The 18,328-nt window shown below is 33.8% G+C and overlaps 1 non-coding gene across 1 annotated transcript; it reads left to right on the top strand.

Moving 5' to 3' along the window:
* Positions 1-14,905: 14,905 nt before the first annotated feature.
* Positions 14,906-15,012, top strand: LOC143389415 (U6 spliceosomal RNA). Its single transcript, XR_013090133.1, has one exon. It is a non-coding gene; the product is annotated as a U6 spliceosomal RNA (small nuclear RNA).
* The last annotated feature ends 3,316 nt before the right edge of the window (positions 15,013-18,328 follow it).

Here is an 18,328-nt window from a genome sequence, read left to right as displayed (position 1 = left end):
AATTATCTCTACAAAGTAGTTTAAAAGAACAACCAGACCTTCCAAAAACCAAGGGAATTTCTTTACCATTAGACCCACCTTATAACAAATGCTAAGGGAGTCCTACATCTGAAAGTTCCCAAATGATAAACTACCATCACTAAAAACAGACAATGGTATAAAACGCAGAGGGGTACAGAAAATACACAAATAAAAAATAGAAGTAGTGGGCAAGTGTGTGTAAGGCATTGAGTTCAATCCTCAGCACCACTTAAAAATGAATAAAATAAAGTTATTGTGTCCATCTAAAACTAAAAATATTTTTTTTTTAAAAAAATAGAGGTAGTAATACCTTGTTACCACAGAAAGCCACCAAACCACAATGATAAGAGAAAATAAGGAGCAAAGGAGACACAATATAATCCAATAACAATTAATGTAATGTTGGGAGTGCGTTCTTACTTATCAATAACCACCATGAATTAAATGCATTAAATTTCCCATCAAAAGATATATACTGATTCAACTATATGCTGTCTAGAAGAAATTCACTTCACCGGGCTGGGGATGTGGCTCAAGCGGTAACGCGCTCGCCTGGCATGCATGGGGCCTGGGTTTGATCCTCAGCACCACATACAAACAAAGAAGTTGTGTCCACCAAAAACTAAAAAATAAATATTAAAAAGTTCTCTCTCTCTCTCTCTCTCTCTCTCTCTCTCTCTCTCTCTCTCCTCTCTCTCCTTAAAAAAACAAGAAAAGAAATTTACTTCACTGGTAAAAAGACACATATAGACTAAAATGAATGGATGGACAATGATGTTCTATACAAATGGAAACCCACAGTGATCAGGAGTAGCTATACTTTTATATCAGAAAAAAAAATTTAAGTCAAAAACCATAAAGAGAGACAAAAAAAAATTACATAGTGATAAACAGAGTAATTTATGAAGAGATATAACAATTACATATGCATTCAATACCAGGACATCCAAATACATGAAGCAAATACTATCAGATCTAAAGGGAAACATGGACTCCAATACAGTAAATACAGTAACAGTTTGGGACTTCAACACTCCACTTTCAAAAACAGACAGATGTAGAAAATCACAAAGAATGATCAGGGATAAAATATACAGTAGAACAAATGACTTGACAGATATCTACAGAATATCCATTCAATAGCTGCAGAATACATTCTTCTCATCACCATATGAAACATTCTCCAGGATAGATCATATGTTAGACCACAAAATAAGTCTCAATAAATTTAGGAAAATCCAAATTATCTCACCTATCTTCTCTGACCACAATAAAATAAAACCAGGAATCAACAGCAAAAGAAACTTTGGAAACTACAAATGTACAGAAATTAAATAACATGCTACTGAATGACCCAACGATCAATGAAGAAATTTAAAATGTAAATTAAAAAAAATTCTTCTTGAAACAAATGAAAATAAAAACACAACATATTAGAACTTATGGAATATATCAGAGCAGTACTAAGAAGGAAGTTTAAAGAAAAAAAAGGTTTACATCAAAAAAGTAGAGAGTCTGGGTGCTAGCTCAGTTGTAAAAACACATTATACCCCCCAAAAAATTAGTCAAAGGAAAGAATATACTAAAAATCAACAAAATTATAAGTTTATTCTTTTGAAATTCACAAAACTCAAGATAGGCTAAGGGCAAAATACTCAAATAAATACAATCAGGGATGAAAAAAGAAACTTTACAATTATATTACTTACAGAAATACAGAGGATCATAAGGACCTACTATGAGCAATGTATATAAGCAAATGGAAAGCCTTAAAGAAGTGGATAAATTCCTGGTCACATAAAATGTACCAAGGCCGAGAGAAGAAATGGAAAATCTAAGCAGACAAATAATGAGTAACAGGATTGTAAGTAGTAATAAAAAGTCTTCATCCAAAAAAAAGTCCAGTACCTGATGGCTTCACTGCTGAATTCTACCAAACATTTAAATGTTTGGAGAGGGAACTCCTCCAAATTCATTCTATGAGTGTGGCATTATCTTGACACCAAAACAAGACAAAGACATAACAACAAAAGGAAACTACAGGTCATTAGCTCTCATAAACATGCATGTAAAAGTCCTCAACAAAATACTAGCAAACTGGATTTAATAGCATTTTTAAAAAGACTGTATACCATAAACAAATGGAATTTATCTCAGGCATGCAAAGACAGTTCAACATAGTCAAATCAATAAACATGATTCATCTCATTGATAGAATGAAGGGCAAAAATCAAATGATCATTTCAGTAGATGAAGAAGAAGCTTTTGGTAAAATGCAACATTTATTTATTTATTTAATATTTATGTTTTAGAAGTAGTTGGACACAATACTTTATTTATTTTTTTATGTGGTGCTGAGGATCAAACCCAGGGCCTTGCACATGCTAAATGAGCATTTTACCGCTGAGCCACAAACTCAGCTCCACCCCCAACATCTTTTTATGATCGAGTTCAACAGAATGTACAGTCAGAGGAATGAGAAGTTATGATCCACTTGTGTACAATGTGTCAAAATGCATTTCTACTGTCATGTATAACTAATTAGAACAAATTAAAAATTAAAAAGACATTCAACAAATTAGATATAGGGAAAAATGTACCCCAACGCAATAAAGTCCATATAAATGACAAACCCACAGCTAACATCATACTCAATAGGGAAAACTTGGAAGTTTTTCTCCTGAAATCTGGAATAAATCTAGGATACCCACTTTCATCACTCTCGCTCAATATAGTGCTGGAATCCTCATGAGAGCTATCAGGCAATAAAGAAATAAAGAAGTAAGTCAAATTGTTCCCATATGCAGATGGCATGTACTTATGTACAGAAAAACCTAAAGATGTTACCAAAAAATTGTTAGAACCAATAAATTCAGTAAAGGGGTAGGATAAAAATTCAATTTATAAAAACTAGTAATGTTTCTATATAAATCATTAATGAACCAGCTGAAAAAGAAATCAAGAAAGCAATTCCATTTACAGTCACTACAAAAAAAAAAAAAAAAAAAAAACTTAAAATGAAATACCTTGGAATAAATTTAACCAAGAGGATAAAGAAATTGAAAAACATCCATACACACAAATAGAAAGACATCCCATGTTTATGAAGTGGAAGACCTAATATTGTTAAAATGTCCATTCTAGTGAAAGCAATCTACAAACTCGATGCTATCCCTATCCCAATTCTGATGGCATTCTTCACAGAAAGAAAAAAAACAATGGAAAACTTTTATGGAGTAACAAAAGATCCCAAATAACCAAGGCAACCCTGAGCAAAAAGAACAAAGCTGGAGGTATCACAACACCTGACTTCAAAACATATTACAAAGTTATTGTCATCAAATCCTATTGGCATTGTACTGGTGAAAAAACAGACACACCAACCAAGAACCCAGAAATAAAACCAAAAATTGATAGTCAAGTGAGTCCAACAAAGGTGCCAAGAGCATATGTTGGAAAAAAGACTCCAATAAATGGTGCTGGGGAAACAGAATATCCATGTGCAGAAGAATGAAACTAAACCCCAACTTTTCACCATATACAACTATCAACTCAAAATGGATAAAAGACCTAGATGTAAGACGTGAAACTACTAAAAGAAAATGCAGGAAAAACATGTTAGGCTATTGATAGGGGCAAAGATTTTTTGGATAAGACCTGAAAAGCACAGGCAGCAAAAATTAAAAATAGACAAATGGTACCATATAAACTAAAATGCTTATGTATAGCAAAGAAAGCAATCAGCAGAATGAGGAGACAGATTATAAGATGAGAGATAATATTTGCAAACTTGTCATCTGAAAAAGAATTAATATTCAGAATACATAAGGAACTCAAATAACTCAATAGCAAATGGACATGTAAAAGGTTCTCCACAAGTCAGGGAAATGCAAATTGAAACCACCTTGAGATATCATTGGTTATCATTAAAAAAACAAGAAAATTCTGATAAGGATGCAGAGAAAGGGGAACTCTTGGATACTCTCAGTTGGAATGCAAATTACTATAGCCATATGTAAAACAGCATGGTTTCCTCAAAAAACTAATAGAACTACCACATGATTCAACAATCCCACTATTGGTTATATATATATATATATATTTTTAAATCAGGAAGCTGAAGAGATTTCTGCACTCTCATGTTTATCATAGGACTACTCAGAATAGGCAAGATATGGAATTCACTGATCGGTGAATGCATAAAGAAAATGTGGTCTATATATACAATGGAATATTATTCAGCCATAGAAAAGAATGAAAACCCTTCCTTTGTGGCAACATAGATGGAACTGAAGGATATCAATGTTAAGTAAAATAAGCCAGACACAGAAGACAAACACTACATGTTATCACTTGTATGTGGAAATTAAAAAAGTGGGTCTCACAAAAGTAGAGAGTATAATATTGTCCACGAGAGGCTGAGAAGGGGAAGGGAAGGGAAGACAGAGAAAGGCTGGTTAAACAGGTAATAAAAGAAATTCAGTTAATGCTCAGTAGTATAGCACTTGCTTGCATGCCCAAAGCCCTGGGTTCAATTCTCAGTACCCAAACCCAAATACAGTTAGATAGGAAGATTAAGTTCTAATGTTCTATAGCACAGTTGGGTGACTATAGCTAATAATAATTTATAAGACATTTCAAAATACCTAGAAGAGAGGATTTTGAATGTTTTCAACACAAAGAAACAATAAATGTTTGAGGCATAGGATATGCTATACCCTGATTTAATATTACACCTTCTATATGTGCATCAAAATCACACACTGTAATCAATAAACTTGTAGTTATATATGCCAATTAAAAATTAGAAAATTACCAGACCCAACATATATTTCAATAAAAATTAAAGAAGAAACCATTGAGGAACCAAGGCCTTAGGGAATCAGCATGCATGTGGATTAGGGGAACGGGTGAAAGTGTAAACTTTAAAGGGGTGAGTGCTTCTGAGTTAATACTACATTGGACCATGCTGTTTACAGCCACACCCTACTGAGACCTCTTTACAATTATGGCAAAGCAATAAAAAAGAACAGTCTATAATAAAAGGAAAGCAGGGAGGTATGCATTTTGGAAAGGGAGGGGACAGAGGGACTTAGGGGTGGATCAGGCAGATATCAGTATATGAGAGATTTCTCACAGACAGATAATTGAAACTTCAAGTAAGCATAGCAGTAGAGTCAATAAAAAAAAAGGTATGCTGTTTTCCTGATGAGATCTGGAGCAACTCCAGGCTTAGAGGTGGCAGATATTAAGGGTGAGAATGAGAAAAAAAGTTATAAAGAGACAAATTAACTAAAATGCTGTCTATAAATTTCTGAGCCATTTGCTCCTTCCACCATTTTTCAGTTGCCCTATCCTACATGCAAAGTTACAGGAAATTACATTTAATTAATCCCAGGCTAAAATAAAGAACACCCTTCTTTAAACTTCCTGCTAGTGTAGATTTTAGACCCCAACAGCCAGCTCTTCATGTTGGCTTCTGAAAGGAGGGCTACCAGACAAACCACCCGTTCTCTACCATCTTAGCCTAAAGTAAAGAAAGGCCATTGAGAACTCTCATATACTAGGAAGAGTTAACTTTTCAACCCTGGGGAGAGGATTACATATAAAATTGATGGCAGCTTCCTAGAAAACTTAAACCTATTTGCATCTTTTTTTTTTAGTATCAGGGATTGAACCCAGGAGTGCTTAATCACTGAATCCCATCCCCAGCCCCCTTTTTATATTTTTTTAGAGACAGGGTCATGCTGAGTTGCTTAGGGCCTCACTAAGTTTCTGAGGGTGGCTTTGAACTTGAGATCCTCCCACCTCAGCCTCCTGAGCTGCTGGGATTATAGGCATGCACCACCACGCCCAGCTGCTTATGAACAAATCAACAGTGTCTCAGTCTGGGCTGATATAATAAAATGACTTAAATGGGGTAATTTCTAAATAATAGAAATTTTGATTCTCAATATCAGAGGCTGGCAAGTCTAAGATCAAGTTGCTAGGAGATCTGGTGTCTGATACAGACCTGCTTTCTGATCCATCCACAAATTTTTGCTTCCTTGCTATGTCCTCATGGGACGGGGAGAACAAACAGCTCCCTCACACCTCTTTAAATAAATTCCCTAATCCCATTTATGATGACTGTAAAAATCCTGTTCTTAATACCATCTCATTCAAAGTTTCAACATGTGAATTTTGAGGGGATACATTCAGACATAACAAACAAGTCTGACAAAAATCAGAAACTTCAAAGATATATATGATGAATGAAAACCCCTGAAACTGGAGGAAATATGTAGTTAAAAATAAAACAGAAGGAGACCCTCACTGTTATACAAAATACATGTATGAAGATGTGAGGAGAAAAAAAAAAAGAATAGTGTTATCCTAGATTAGGTAGAGAGAAATGATGGGAGGGGAGGGGAGGGATTGGGGAGGTAAGAAGGATAGTAGAATAAAACAGACATTATTATTACTGTGTGTATATATGTGAATGTGTGACCAATGTGATTCTTCAACCTGTATACTCAGAAAAATAAGATATTATATCCCATCTGATTCAAATGTATGATATGTCACGGTCATTGTACTGTCATGTGTAACTAATTAAAACAAATTTTAAAATCATTAAAAAAACAGGTAAGAATTTAAGAAAATGAACTTCAATATCTTTAAAAATTTTTTGAGAACAAATGTTGACAAGATTCTCCAGGGGCAAAACAATTACCAAGAATATGAAAGAAATATTGGAAATTTAAAATATGATTGCTGAACAAAAATTCAGTAAGAAGATTTGAAGGAAAAGCTGAGGAAAATTCCCATATTAATGGACAAATTTTCAAAAACATAAAAAATAAAACTGGGAGTTGTGATGCACACCTGTAATCCCAGTGACCCAGGAGGCTGAGGTAGGAGGATTGCAAGTGAGAGAACAGCCTCGGGCAATTTTGTTTGATCGTATCTCAAAATAAAAAATAAAAAGGAATGGAGATATGTCTCAGTGGCAAAGCACCTCTGAATTTAATTCCCACTACTACTTCATGGAAAAAAACAAAAAAAAACAATAAAACAATACAGTATCAATGCAAGAAGACTAATGTCAGATCATCAGAGAACAGAGAAAATAGAGGGGAGGAAACTGCAATAATAGAAAGAAATAGCGGGGGGGGGCATTAAGTAAAGACATTTGGCTTTAAAGCAGAGTCTACTAAGCATTTAACAGAATAAATTGAAATAAAATTTCCATACCTAGGCACATCCTGAAGACATTTCAGAGCAATGTTATTAACAAAAAGGTCCTACAGTTTGTTTTTTTAAAATTGATACAAAGATTGAGAACTTCTTATAACAACATTAAATTACTCAGCTCAGTGGAACGTTGTCTTTGAAATGTTGCAAAAAAAATGATTTTGAATCTCTAATTCTACTCAGCCAAATTACGAATCAAGTATGTGTGAAAAAAAAAAAAAGATGCTCAGCTATTCATGTGCCACTTCCAGGGAAGATTTTTGACAATGTATTCTAGAAAAATAAAAACAAAGCCCAACATGAAATAAAAAGACATAGGATGCTAGAATCTGGGAAATAAACCAGGAGTGGAATGAGCCTGGTGACAGTGACAGAGGAGGCTTAAGAGAAATGGGTCAGGTTTAGAATGAGAAGTCACCAGTCACCAAGAACAGTTCCTCCAAGAAGACTTGAGTGGGTGCCACTCAGTGGAGAGGATGAGTAAGACACTTGATGGTATTCACAATCGATAAGAAAGTGGCAGGCTTCTTTTCTGGAGGCCGAATGTCTTAGTGGTCAAGAGCAGGAATTGAACTGCTGGGTTCTCCTGATTCTGTTCGATATTTGAGCTCAGGGATGTGTTTGTACACCTCTGCTCATTTATAAGCAGGAATAATAGTACTTGATTTGGTTGTTGAGGGTGTGAGTTTTATTTTAATATAATTGGCACACACCTAAGTACCATTGGTATTTTCCATTGATATCACCATTCTCCACAAGAAAAAGAGAAGTGAGCAGAAATTTCAGCAATAGAAAACACAAAGGTGAACAACACATGTGTGGTCCAAATAAGAGGGAAACTAAAACACTCCACTGAGTAACGAATGGAGACTAAGAGAGTCTCTTGTTTTGTCTTGTACCCACTGAAAGGAAAGGTTATCCTAACACAGCGTTACTTGGTTCTAAGATGAATGATTATTTAAAAGGTCATAACAATAGACATGCTGTTAACAGCATTTTGACTTTTAGAATTAACCTACTTATTGCAAAGTGAAATGTAATCCTTGACCTAAAAAAAGCAAAAATATTACTTAATATTCTTGATCTGAGGAATGGGGTGTGGAGGAGAGTGGGAGGGAAGGATAGGACTGCTACAATCTTTATCTTATATGGGGGGAATCAGGAGCTAGTGATTATAGATGATAAAAAAGAAAAAAAAAACAGATATATATTTTAAGTTAGAAAAGTTAACAATAGAGCCAGCAAAAAAAGTAACTATCAAATATGCAGAAGGGACACAAGTGGTGAAATAGGAAGTAGTGTAAATAAGTTAATTCATAATCTTTGTATTGATTATTCAGTAGCTATGTTTAAAGGTGATAATTTAAAAAAGCAGTAGAAACTTATTTTTTATAAATGTGGAACTAATCATAAGAAATAAAGCCCATAAAGATTAAACATGTCTGCCTCTGACAGAGGAAATGAGAGAGAAGCAAGGATGGAGAAGCTGTGTGGTCTTCTTAGCCTTTCTGTACAATTTAATTTTTAACATTTTATGGACTTTTTATTTCTTAATGAATATGTTACATGTTCTGTATAAGATGCTAGCAAATTTATTACAATGAGCACACTGATTTGTGATGTGATCATATAAATTTTGATCATATAAATTTTAATTAATCATGAACCTAAATAACCTAAGTAGATGAGGATAAAACTGATCATTTGGATGGTGGACACTGCTAGTTTTTTTTTTTTTAAATTATAAATATAGGAGTATGTGACAAAATATAATGGTTATTAATTATGGTTACTGGGTATGTCTATCTTCATATTTCTTTCTCCATATCAGCAATCATCAGAGTTAATAATAAATAAATAAATACCTAAAACACTTTTTTAAGTAATTTTTCCCTTATTGATTCTCTGGATTAATTTCTTTCTCTAGTCCCCTAGATACAACCTGGTGAATAATGCCCCAGGGCATCTCAACACCCAAGGCTAGCTAGTTACTTTTCAGTGTGGCCATGAAACCCTCACTCAATGATTATCAAGAATTAATATTCTAGTTACTTGGGAGGCTGAAGCAGCAGTATAACAATTCTGAGGCCAGCATCAGGAACAAAGAGAGGCCATAAGAAACTTAGCGTGTCCATGTCTCAAAATAAAAAAACTGAAAAAATAAATAGAAAAACTGGGAATGTAGCTGAGTGGTATAGCTGGGTTCAATCCCCAGTGCCAAACACAAACAAACAAAACCTCAAACTAACAAAAAAAAGAGTCAATAGTGTTGATTCTAAACCAATTTATGGTAGTGGTTATTATAATTATATAATTTTATTTAAGTTGAGCATGCTCAAAAACATGATCTTGGCTACACATTAAAAGATTAGCAAACAGATATAAAATTTTAATATTACAAATTTAAATAAAATGTATGCATGTAGATGTTTCAAGAAATTAAGTATTTTCTTTTCTGTTGTTCCCACACATAAAGTTTTATATAATATCAGAGATAAAATCATAAAGTTTTATATAATATCAGAGATAAAATTAATTTATATCCTTATGCTTTTGAATTCTAAAATTCATTTGATTCCAGAATCTAAAGAAGCATATATATGATTATTAGGGCTAGTTCAAATTTCTATTACTTAGCAGTAAGTATACAAATTATACCTACATCCGTTTTATTCTTAAGATAATGAAGGAATTTAACAGATCTTGGTTTTAGATTTTCTTGTACTGGTTCTAAATAAATCCAAACACAAATGACATTTTCATGCTTATCTTCTTGAAAAAAGTGAATTTTTAAATAAAATAGAATTATATGTGCTATTCAAAAGAATCCTTTGGTTAATTCTTTTGAAAAGAAAAGTATTCCCCCTCAACCTACACTTTTCTGCTCCCAATTATGAGTTTTATTAATCTAGTTTCTTGTTATTTTTGTCACAGTACTGGGCATTGTACCTAAGACCTCACACATGTTGGATAAGCGTGCCACCTCATAAGCTTTATCACCAGTCCTGGATTTTCTAAAAGCAAGCATAGTGTAAAAGTGAAGCATACAGACTTTGAATTTAACCACACTACATCCAAGTCACACCAATTTTGTGAGTTCTACCACCTTAGAAAAGTTACTTAACCTCTCTGAGTGTTACCTTCCTCAGCTGTTCAATGATGGTCCGAGGATTCAATGAGATGATAGATATAACATTATGGAGTCTGATATCCATTAAATTAAGAGCTATTTATTGATCAGCTGCCCTATGCCAGGTGCTGGTGCTGGATCTTGGAATTGTGTTCTTACCCAGTGATGCACACAATTTTAGTGGGTAACAGAAAATAAATATGCAAAAAACCAAAGGATGAAATAATTATAAATTGAAAGACATGCTGTGACAACAATAAACACATTTTGGTGAACAAGAATGATAGAGGGATAGACGAGAGAGTTTCTCCTAGAAGATGCTATCTACTGATGTTAGCAAATGAGGAGTAGCTGTGGAGCTACAGAGCAAGAGTACACATGAAAATCAAAGAAAGATCAATAAAGGAAAGGAAAGGGACCAGGGGGAGGGAAGAGGGGAAATACTGGGGAATTATATTGATCAAATTATATTGCTACATTGTGGGCATGTATGAGTATGTAACAACAAATCCCACCATTACGTACAACTCTAAGGCACCAATAAAAAATTATATATATATATATATATATATATATATATATATATATATATATATATATATATATATTATACATGATAAAAAAGAGTGAATATGTCTGGGCAGAGAGGAGCAGGAAAGTCACTTCTTTGTGACAACCTGGCAGTTATATGGAAAGGAGGCCGGAATGTGTAGTGGGGTAAAAGGCAGGGAGGCAGGGGGAGAAATTGAATGCATAGGTGAAGGTCACAAGACTCGGTAAGGTCACAAGACTCTTTATTTTATAAAGAGTACAGACTCCATCCAAAAGGCAGTGAGAAGCCATGGAAAAGGCTTTAACAGGCGATCATCAACAGACTTTAAAAAGATCACTCTGGTTTTAGAAAAGAAAATATATTAGAAATTTCTATTACCATTACAGAGGGTCAGCCAATTAGTACTAGCACCCTTGTTGAAGGCAACTGAAAAATTTGGATGAGATATTTTTTAAAAAATCTAAAGAGCATGAAAGAGCTAAAAGGTATAAGGGAACGTCTGGTTCTAAATCTAGAAGAAAGTAAGAATTCAGATATATAAGCCCAGCAGGGAAAGCCCTTTCTGCACTGAAGGTATTTGTGATAAGAAACTCAGGTCTTGAAAGGCACATGAATTGAGATCAAAACCCGACCAAAGCCCTGAAATGGAATATTTGATTTATTCTTCTGTTTGTCACCTCTCCCCAAAACGTCACATGCATTTGTTTTACCTGGGATCCCAGAGGGTTACAACTTTAATTCAGAACAGACAAGCTTGCTGATAGAGTTGAAGCTAGTACTTCTGCCATCTGTGTGTTTCAGGGAAATTAAAACCTTGCATGTGTATTATGATAAGTATTCATAAGTATTGCCTCTAGATACCTTGCAAAAATAGTAAAAAAATCTTCTCTGCAATAAGATATCATCATCCTAATTCTTAATTTTTCCTGTATATAATTTTCTAAATAGTGATCAACACACATTCAAAGATAATAATGCAAACAGGAAAATATAATATTTTAAGAGTGAACCATCAGAAATAATAGGGAATGATGAAACAGACCATTGATGATTGCAGTTTCCAGGCAGGGAGCAAGAGATCAGAATGTCTACTATGTTTAACAAAGTAAGAGACAACCCTGAAATAGACATAAAAATAAATTTAAAAACCATAAAAGTAACATAGCAGATGTGAAAAAGATACATTCCTATTTTTTCTTCTAACATATTTTAAAATTTTATATACCTTTTCACCTTAAATAATAGATCTGGTTCAGTAACAGATAAAAATGGAAACATAGAATATAGGTCTGAAGAAAGAATTAGGAACTCATTAAAGAAAGATAAAAAAGAGGGAAAATGCAGACAGAAGAGGATAAAAATCTAATATATATCTTATCACTATTTTAGAAGGAGAGGATAAGAATAAAGCATTGAACATGATTTTTGGAGAAATATGGATGAGGATTTTCCAGAACTGGTGAATGAAAACATCACACATATTTACAAAGTTCAGTGACCCTTAGGCAATATAAATAGAGACAAATCGATCCTTGGACATATCATTGTCAAAACACATAAAAGGAAGAAAAGATAAAACCTTACAAGCAGTCAAAAGAGAAATGGCAAGTAGGCTGACTTACCAATGACAGAAATGGAAGTCAGAAGGTACTAGGAAATTTGCAACGTGCGGAAAAGAAAACAACTTTCAACGTAGAAGTCTGCACTCAAGAAAATATTCTTCCAGAATGAAAGTGAGATAAAGACTTGTTGGAAAAACAAAAATTGAGAGTGCTTACCACGAGATGATGGTAAAATTCCAAAGGAGGAATTTAAGACAAAAAAGAATGCCAGATGTAGACAGAAAAGTAAAAATTTAAGTGAACAAAGACTGAAATAATAATAATGACAATGTCTTATGGGCTTAAAATATAGAATATTAAAATATACAACAGTAAGAGCAGAAAAGTTAGGAAAGGAATAAAATAATTTGCATTCAGACAATGGAATACAAAACCAAACTATGAAAACATACGAAGAAAACTTAAATGCATTTTACTGATTAAAAAAAGTTTATCTTAAAAGGTTGCACACTGTATAATTCCAACCATGTGATATACTAGAAAAAGGGGAACCTGTCAAGATAAGTGATTAGAGGGATTTGGGGTGAGGGTGGGGAGGGATGGATAGGCAGAATGCCAAGGAGTTTAGGGCAGTGAATTTCTCAGCATGATGAATGGTGAATAATGTCATTATATGTTTGTCCAAACCCATAGAATGTTTAATACCAACAGTGAACCCTAAAGTTTAATGAAGATGAGGGGGATAGTGCTGTGCCACACTACACACAAGTGAGAGCAAATTTAATCCTCTACTGAACCATATTGTTAATAGGGGAGGGTAAGTTGGAGAGAGGCAGGAAGTATATAGGAACTCTGTGCTTCCTACTCAATTTCACTGTGAACCCAAACCTGCTCTAAAAAATAAGGTTCATTTAAAAAAAATTTAATGGAAACCAACCAAAAAAAGAACTACATGAAAATTACCTTCTCATCCTTGTGAAATTATTAATGTTGACAAGGGTTTTCCAACGTTGCACTTCAAAATACTATTATCATGTCTTTGTTTTTAATAAATACAATATTAAAATGGATGATAGTAATAGTAGACAGAGAGCAGTAAAATAATTTAAGGGTTCTGTCCAGAGGAGGTAATATTAGATTCTGAAAAAGTGCATACTGTAATTTCTAGTGTGATCATTTAAAGAATAGAGAAACAGATATATAACTTTCAAACTAATAAAAGGGAAAAGTGAAATTTTAAAATCAATCCTAAAGACAACATAAGAAAATAGAAAAAGAAGCAGAGAATAAACAGGGTGTATAGAAATAAGATGGAAGATTTAAATCTAAAGATATCAGTATTCACATTAAGGATAATGTTCCATTCCAAAGAAACTAAGATTAGATTTTTTCAATTTAACAACATGATGTTTGCAAGAGATAAATTTAGACCACAATATTATACAAAGTGGTAATAAAATGATTTTTTAAAAAAGGCATACCATGCCAATACTAGATAGAAGAAAGGTGAGATAACTGTGGTAACAGTGATTAACAAAGCAGTCATATAATGAAAAAAGGGTTCAATTCACTGGAAATATATAATAATTCTAAATTTTGAAAAACAAGGCAAAATTTGACAGCATTATAAGAAAAACAAGTCTGAAAATTTTCAGTTATTGACAGAAAAAGTAAGCAGAAAAATTTACCAATGATGTAGAAGAACTGAAAATCAGAGCAAACAAATTTGATCTAAAAGACATAGGTAGAACACTCTACCCGTTGCAAAATATACATTATTTCCCAGCATCTACAGTGCATTTACAATGAACTTGGTGGTCATGCTAGTGCTAATTCTGTAGGAATAAAATTTCATGGAGTGTAACCTCTAACCATGTGCAATTGTGCTAGAAAGCAACAATAAAAAGATAAATAGAAAAGTTCATATAAGTTGAATTAAAACATATACTTGTAACTACTTAATAGATCAAAAAAGAAATAATAATGGGAATTTTAAAATAGTCATGGTTCTCTGGGAAACATTACTCTGCCAGATGGCAAAGCTTATTTTAAGAGACAAACATTAATGTTGTGTGGTACTGATTCAAAAATGGACTGAGAATCTAATGACACAGAGTAACAACCCCAGTACAAAATCCACGAGTGTTAGGAAGAGAACAGCCTTCTTAATAACAGGCTGAGATAACTGGCTATCCACAGAAAAAAATCAATCAGACCCCTACCTACTAAAATTTTATTTTCAAATCATTTAACTATAAAAATAAGACAATCTCTTTACAATCACAAAGGACAGAAGGACTTCCTAATTATAGTACAAAAAGTATTAGTCATATAGGTAAAGATTCGGTATATTTGAACTTATTAGTGTGAATAAATTTCTATTAATCTAAAGGACACAATAGGGTGCTTGCTTGGGCAGCACATACACTAAAATTAGAACAATACAGAGAAGATCAGCATGATCCCTGCGCAAGAATAACACACAAATTTGTGAAGTATTCCATATTTTTTATAAAGACACAAATGGGTGTGAATATACATTGTGTGTACAACCAGAGACGTGAAAAATTGTGCTTTATATATGTAATAAGAATTGTAATGCATTCCACTGTCATATATAAATATAAAAATCATAATAAAAAATGAAAATAAATAAAATGCCTGTATTTTCTATTTAAGAAAAAGGACATAATACGGGGCTGTGGTTATAGCACAGTGGTAGAGTGCTTGCCTGCCATATGAGAGGCCCTGGGTTCAATCCTAGCACCACACATTCTCTCTCTCTCTCTCTCTCTCTCTCTCTCTCTCTCACACACACACACACACACACACACACACACACACACACAAGGGAAAAGACATCACATAAAGAGTGAAAGGAAAACCCACAGAGAAAGAAAAGATATTCATAATACATGAAACCAACAAAAACTAGTAACCAGAATATATAAAGGAATAAATAATAGACAAAAATTGAATTTTTGTAAGTAGGCAACATGTTTTTAATTTTTATTTTTCCCACATCTTTATTGGCACATTATAGTTATACATACTGATGGATTTTTTTGTTACATATTCCTACATGTACACAACCTACAATATACCAATATAATTTGACCAATATCATTCCCCAACACTTCCCCTCTTCCTCCCCACTCCTATCCCTGAGTTCCTTTTCTCCACTGGTCTCCCTGTGATTTTCACCACTCACTTTTATTTTCCTTTTTTCTCTCTAGCTTCCACACACAAAAGAAAACATATGACTTTTAATCTTCCAAAAATTGAATTTTACAGTGAGCTTAAAACCTGGGTGGTTTCTAAAAGTATAAATTTAATTGATCAATAGTCTATGAAAAATGTGTCTACCTTATCAGTAATCATAAAATGCAAATTAAACCACAATGACATGCTATTATTATACATGACCAGATAGGTAAAATTTGAAAAATTGGCAATTTCAAGTGTCAGTAAATAATCAGAACAATAACAAAAAAAAATCTCAAAAATCTGGTAGGAGAATGAATTGGTACAAACACTTTGGAAAGTTTGCTCTTGTTTTTTATAGTTAAAGATAAGTATACCCAGTAATATGCTCTTGAGAAACAGTAGAATACATAAATATGAATGTTCATTTTAGCATTGTAATGGCTGAAAATTGAGAACCCCAAATTCAACAGTAGATGGATAAATTGTGAAATATCCACACAACAGAATATTCTACAGCAATGAAAATAAATGAATGTCACCTAATCCCAGCCACTCAGGAGGCTGAGGAAAGAGAATCTCAAGTTTGAGGCCAGCCTCCACAATGTAGCATGACCCTGTCTCAGGATAAAAAATAAAAAGACTGAGGATATAGATCAGTGGTAGAACACCCATGGGTTCAATCTCCAGCACCATAAAAAAAAAAAAAAAAAAAAAAAAAAAAAAAAAAAACAGAACGCAAACTACAACAATACAAATGACCTTATGAATACAAGGCTAAGAAAAAGAAAATATAAATAAAACATATAGTATGATAACACTTATATATAGTTTTTTTTTTTAAATCAGAAATATACAGAGAGTAAGAATATAAAGAAAATGAAGGAAGTGATTTCCTAAGAAGTTAAGGTAATGGTAACCTTTAGGAAAAAGGGAGGGAGAAATTATCTGGAAAAGGTCAAGATCTTGGGAATATTCTATTTCCTGATCTGTTTTCTTGTTATGTAGGTGTTGGATTTTTACAATGGCTGTTATATTTTACATTTTGATATTATATGTACTTTTTGGTCTGTTATTTCTTAATTTATAATGGTTTAACAAGAAAGAAGGAAACTGATTAGAAAAAAGGACAAGAATGAAGGAAGTACCAGTTGGCAAACTCCTGTGGTTGTATTCACGGTGACTTGGATTACTATGGCTTAGATTACTATGGCGGTAGCAGAAGTAATGAAAAGAGATGAATTCAAGATAAGTCAGAATGGAAAGGACTGGACTTGGGACGTGAGAGAAAGGGGAATCACAGGTGACTTCTGTTCCAGGCCTGAGGATGCTGGAGGAAGAGGTGGGGAGAAAAGGTTAAGAGTAATGATTGGGATATGGAATTGTGTGTCTTGTTCTAGGCATTAAGTTTAAGATGCCTACAAAAGGTTTATCTAGAGGTATCATTTATGTTGTTCAATATAGGCATGATATTAACGAAGTATTTAATAGCATCTCTATGCTATTTTAAAATGTTAAGACTGGTTATGATCACCTGAAGGAAAATGTAGAAACAGAGGCAGGCTCAGGACTAGCTCTGATTAAATGCACCTACATAACATAAGAGGGAAATTTAAAAAAATGGAAACATTTTGAGATAGCAAGAAAACAGACGTGGGTCCCAAAAGCTCCAAGATGAAAGTGAAGGAAGAGGGAGCCATCAACCAACTATATCAGTATGGAGAGGTGGATGAAAATGGGAACAAAGAGATATCTTTGGGATTTAGCAACGTGGAGAGATCATGGGTAATCTTGAGCAGTGTAGTTTCAGAAGGGTGAAGGCAGGAAACTGGATTGAAATAGGTTGAAGTTTAAACAGGAATTGAGCAAGGAGCCCAGTGCGGTGGTGCAAGCTTGTCGTCTCAGCTATTCAGAAGGCTGGGGCAGGAGGATGCAAGTTAGAGGCCAGCTTGGGCAATTTAGCGAGACCACTGTCTCAAACATATAAAACAAAAAGGTGCCATGGATGCCATGGTGCATGCCTGTAATCCCAACGACTTGGGAATCAAAGGCAGGAGGATTGTAAATTCAGAGTTAGACCCTAAGTGACTTAGTAAAACTCTGTCTCAAAATTTTAAAAGTTTTTAAAAAGGGCTCGGAGATTAAGCACCCTGGATTCAATCCCAGATACCAAAAAACAAAAAGCAAAACAAACAAATCTGGAGATGAAGTCCACTGGTAGAGCTCCTGCCTAGTATGGATGAGGGCCTGGGTTTAGTCCCCAATAGCAAACAAAACAACAAAACAAAACAAAACAAATGAACAACAAAACAACAATAAAAAACAGGAAATAAAGGCAGCGAGTATCAACAAATCTTTTATATTTAGATTATAAAATATAATACAGAAATGAGGCAATGTGGGCAAAGTGGAGTCAAGGGGCCTTAGTCAAGGAAACTGAGGACAATGATGTCAGTGAATGGCTGTTTGATAATGGCAAAGAAAGTAAACCAAAGGCAACAGCACATATTCAAATTCTCTGAGGGTCTGTACTGCTGGTTCGTAGTTCACTGATTCCCCAAATTTCTAATCCTGAAAGTAAGTTTCTATTAAGCAAGTTGTCTCTTATTAGGCAAAAGTGAT

Source organism: Callospermophilus lateralis, unplaced genomic scaffold, assembly GCF_048772815.1.
Source record: "Callospermophilus lateralis isolate mCalLat2 unplaced genomic scaffold, mCalLat2.hap1 Scaffold_73, whole genome shotgun sequence".
Classification (NCBI taxonomy): domain Eukaryota; kingdom Metazoa; phylum Chordata; class Mammalia; order Rodentia; family Sciuridae; genus Callospermophilus; species Callospermophilus lateralis.
This window is presented reverse-complemented; position numbering and strand designations above follow the sequence as displayed.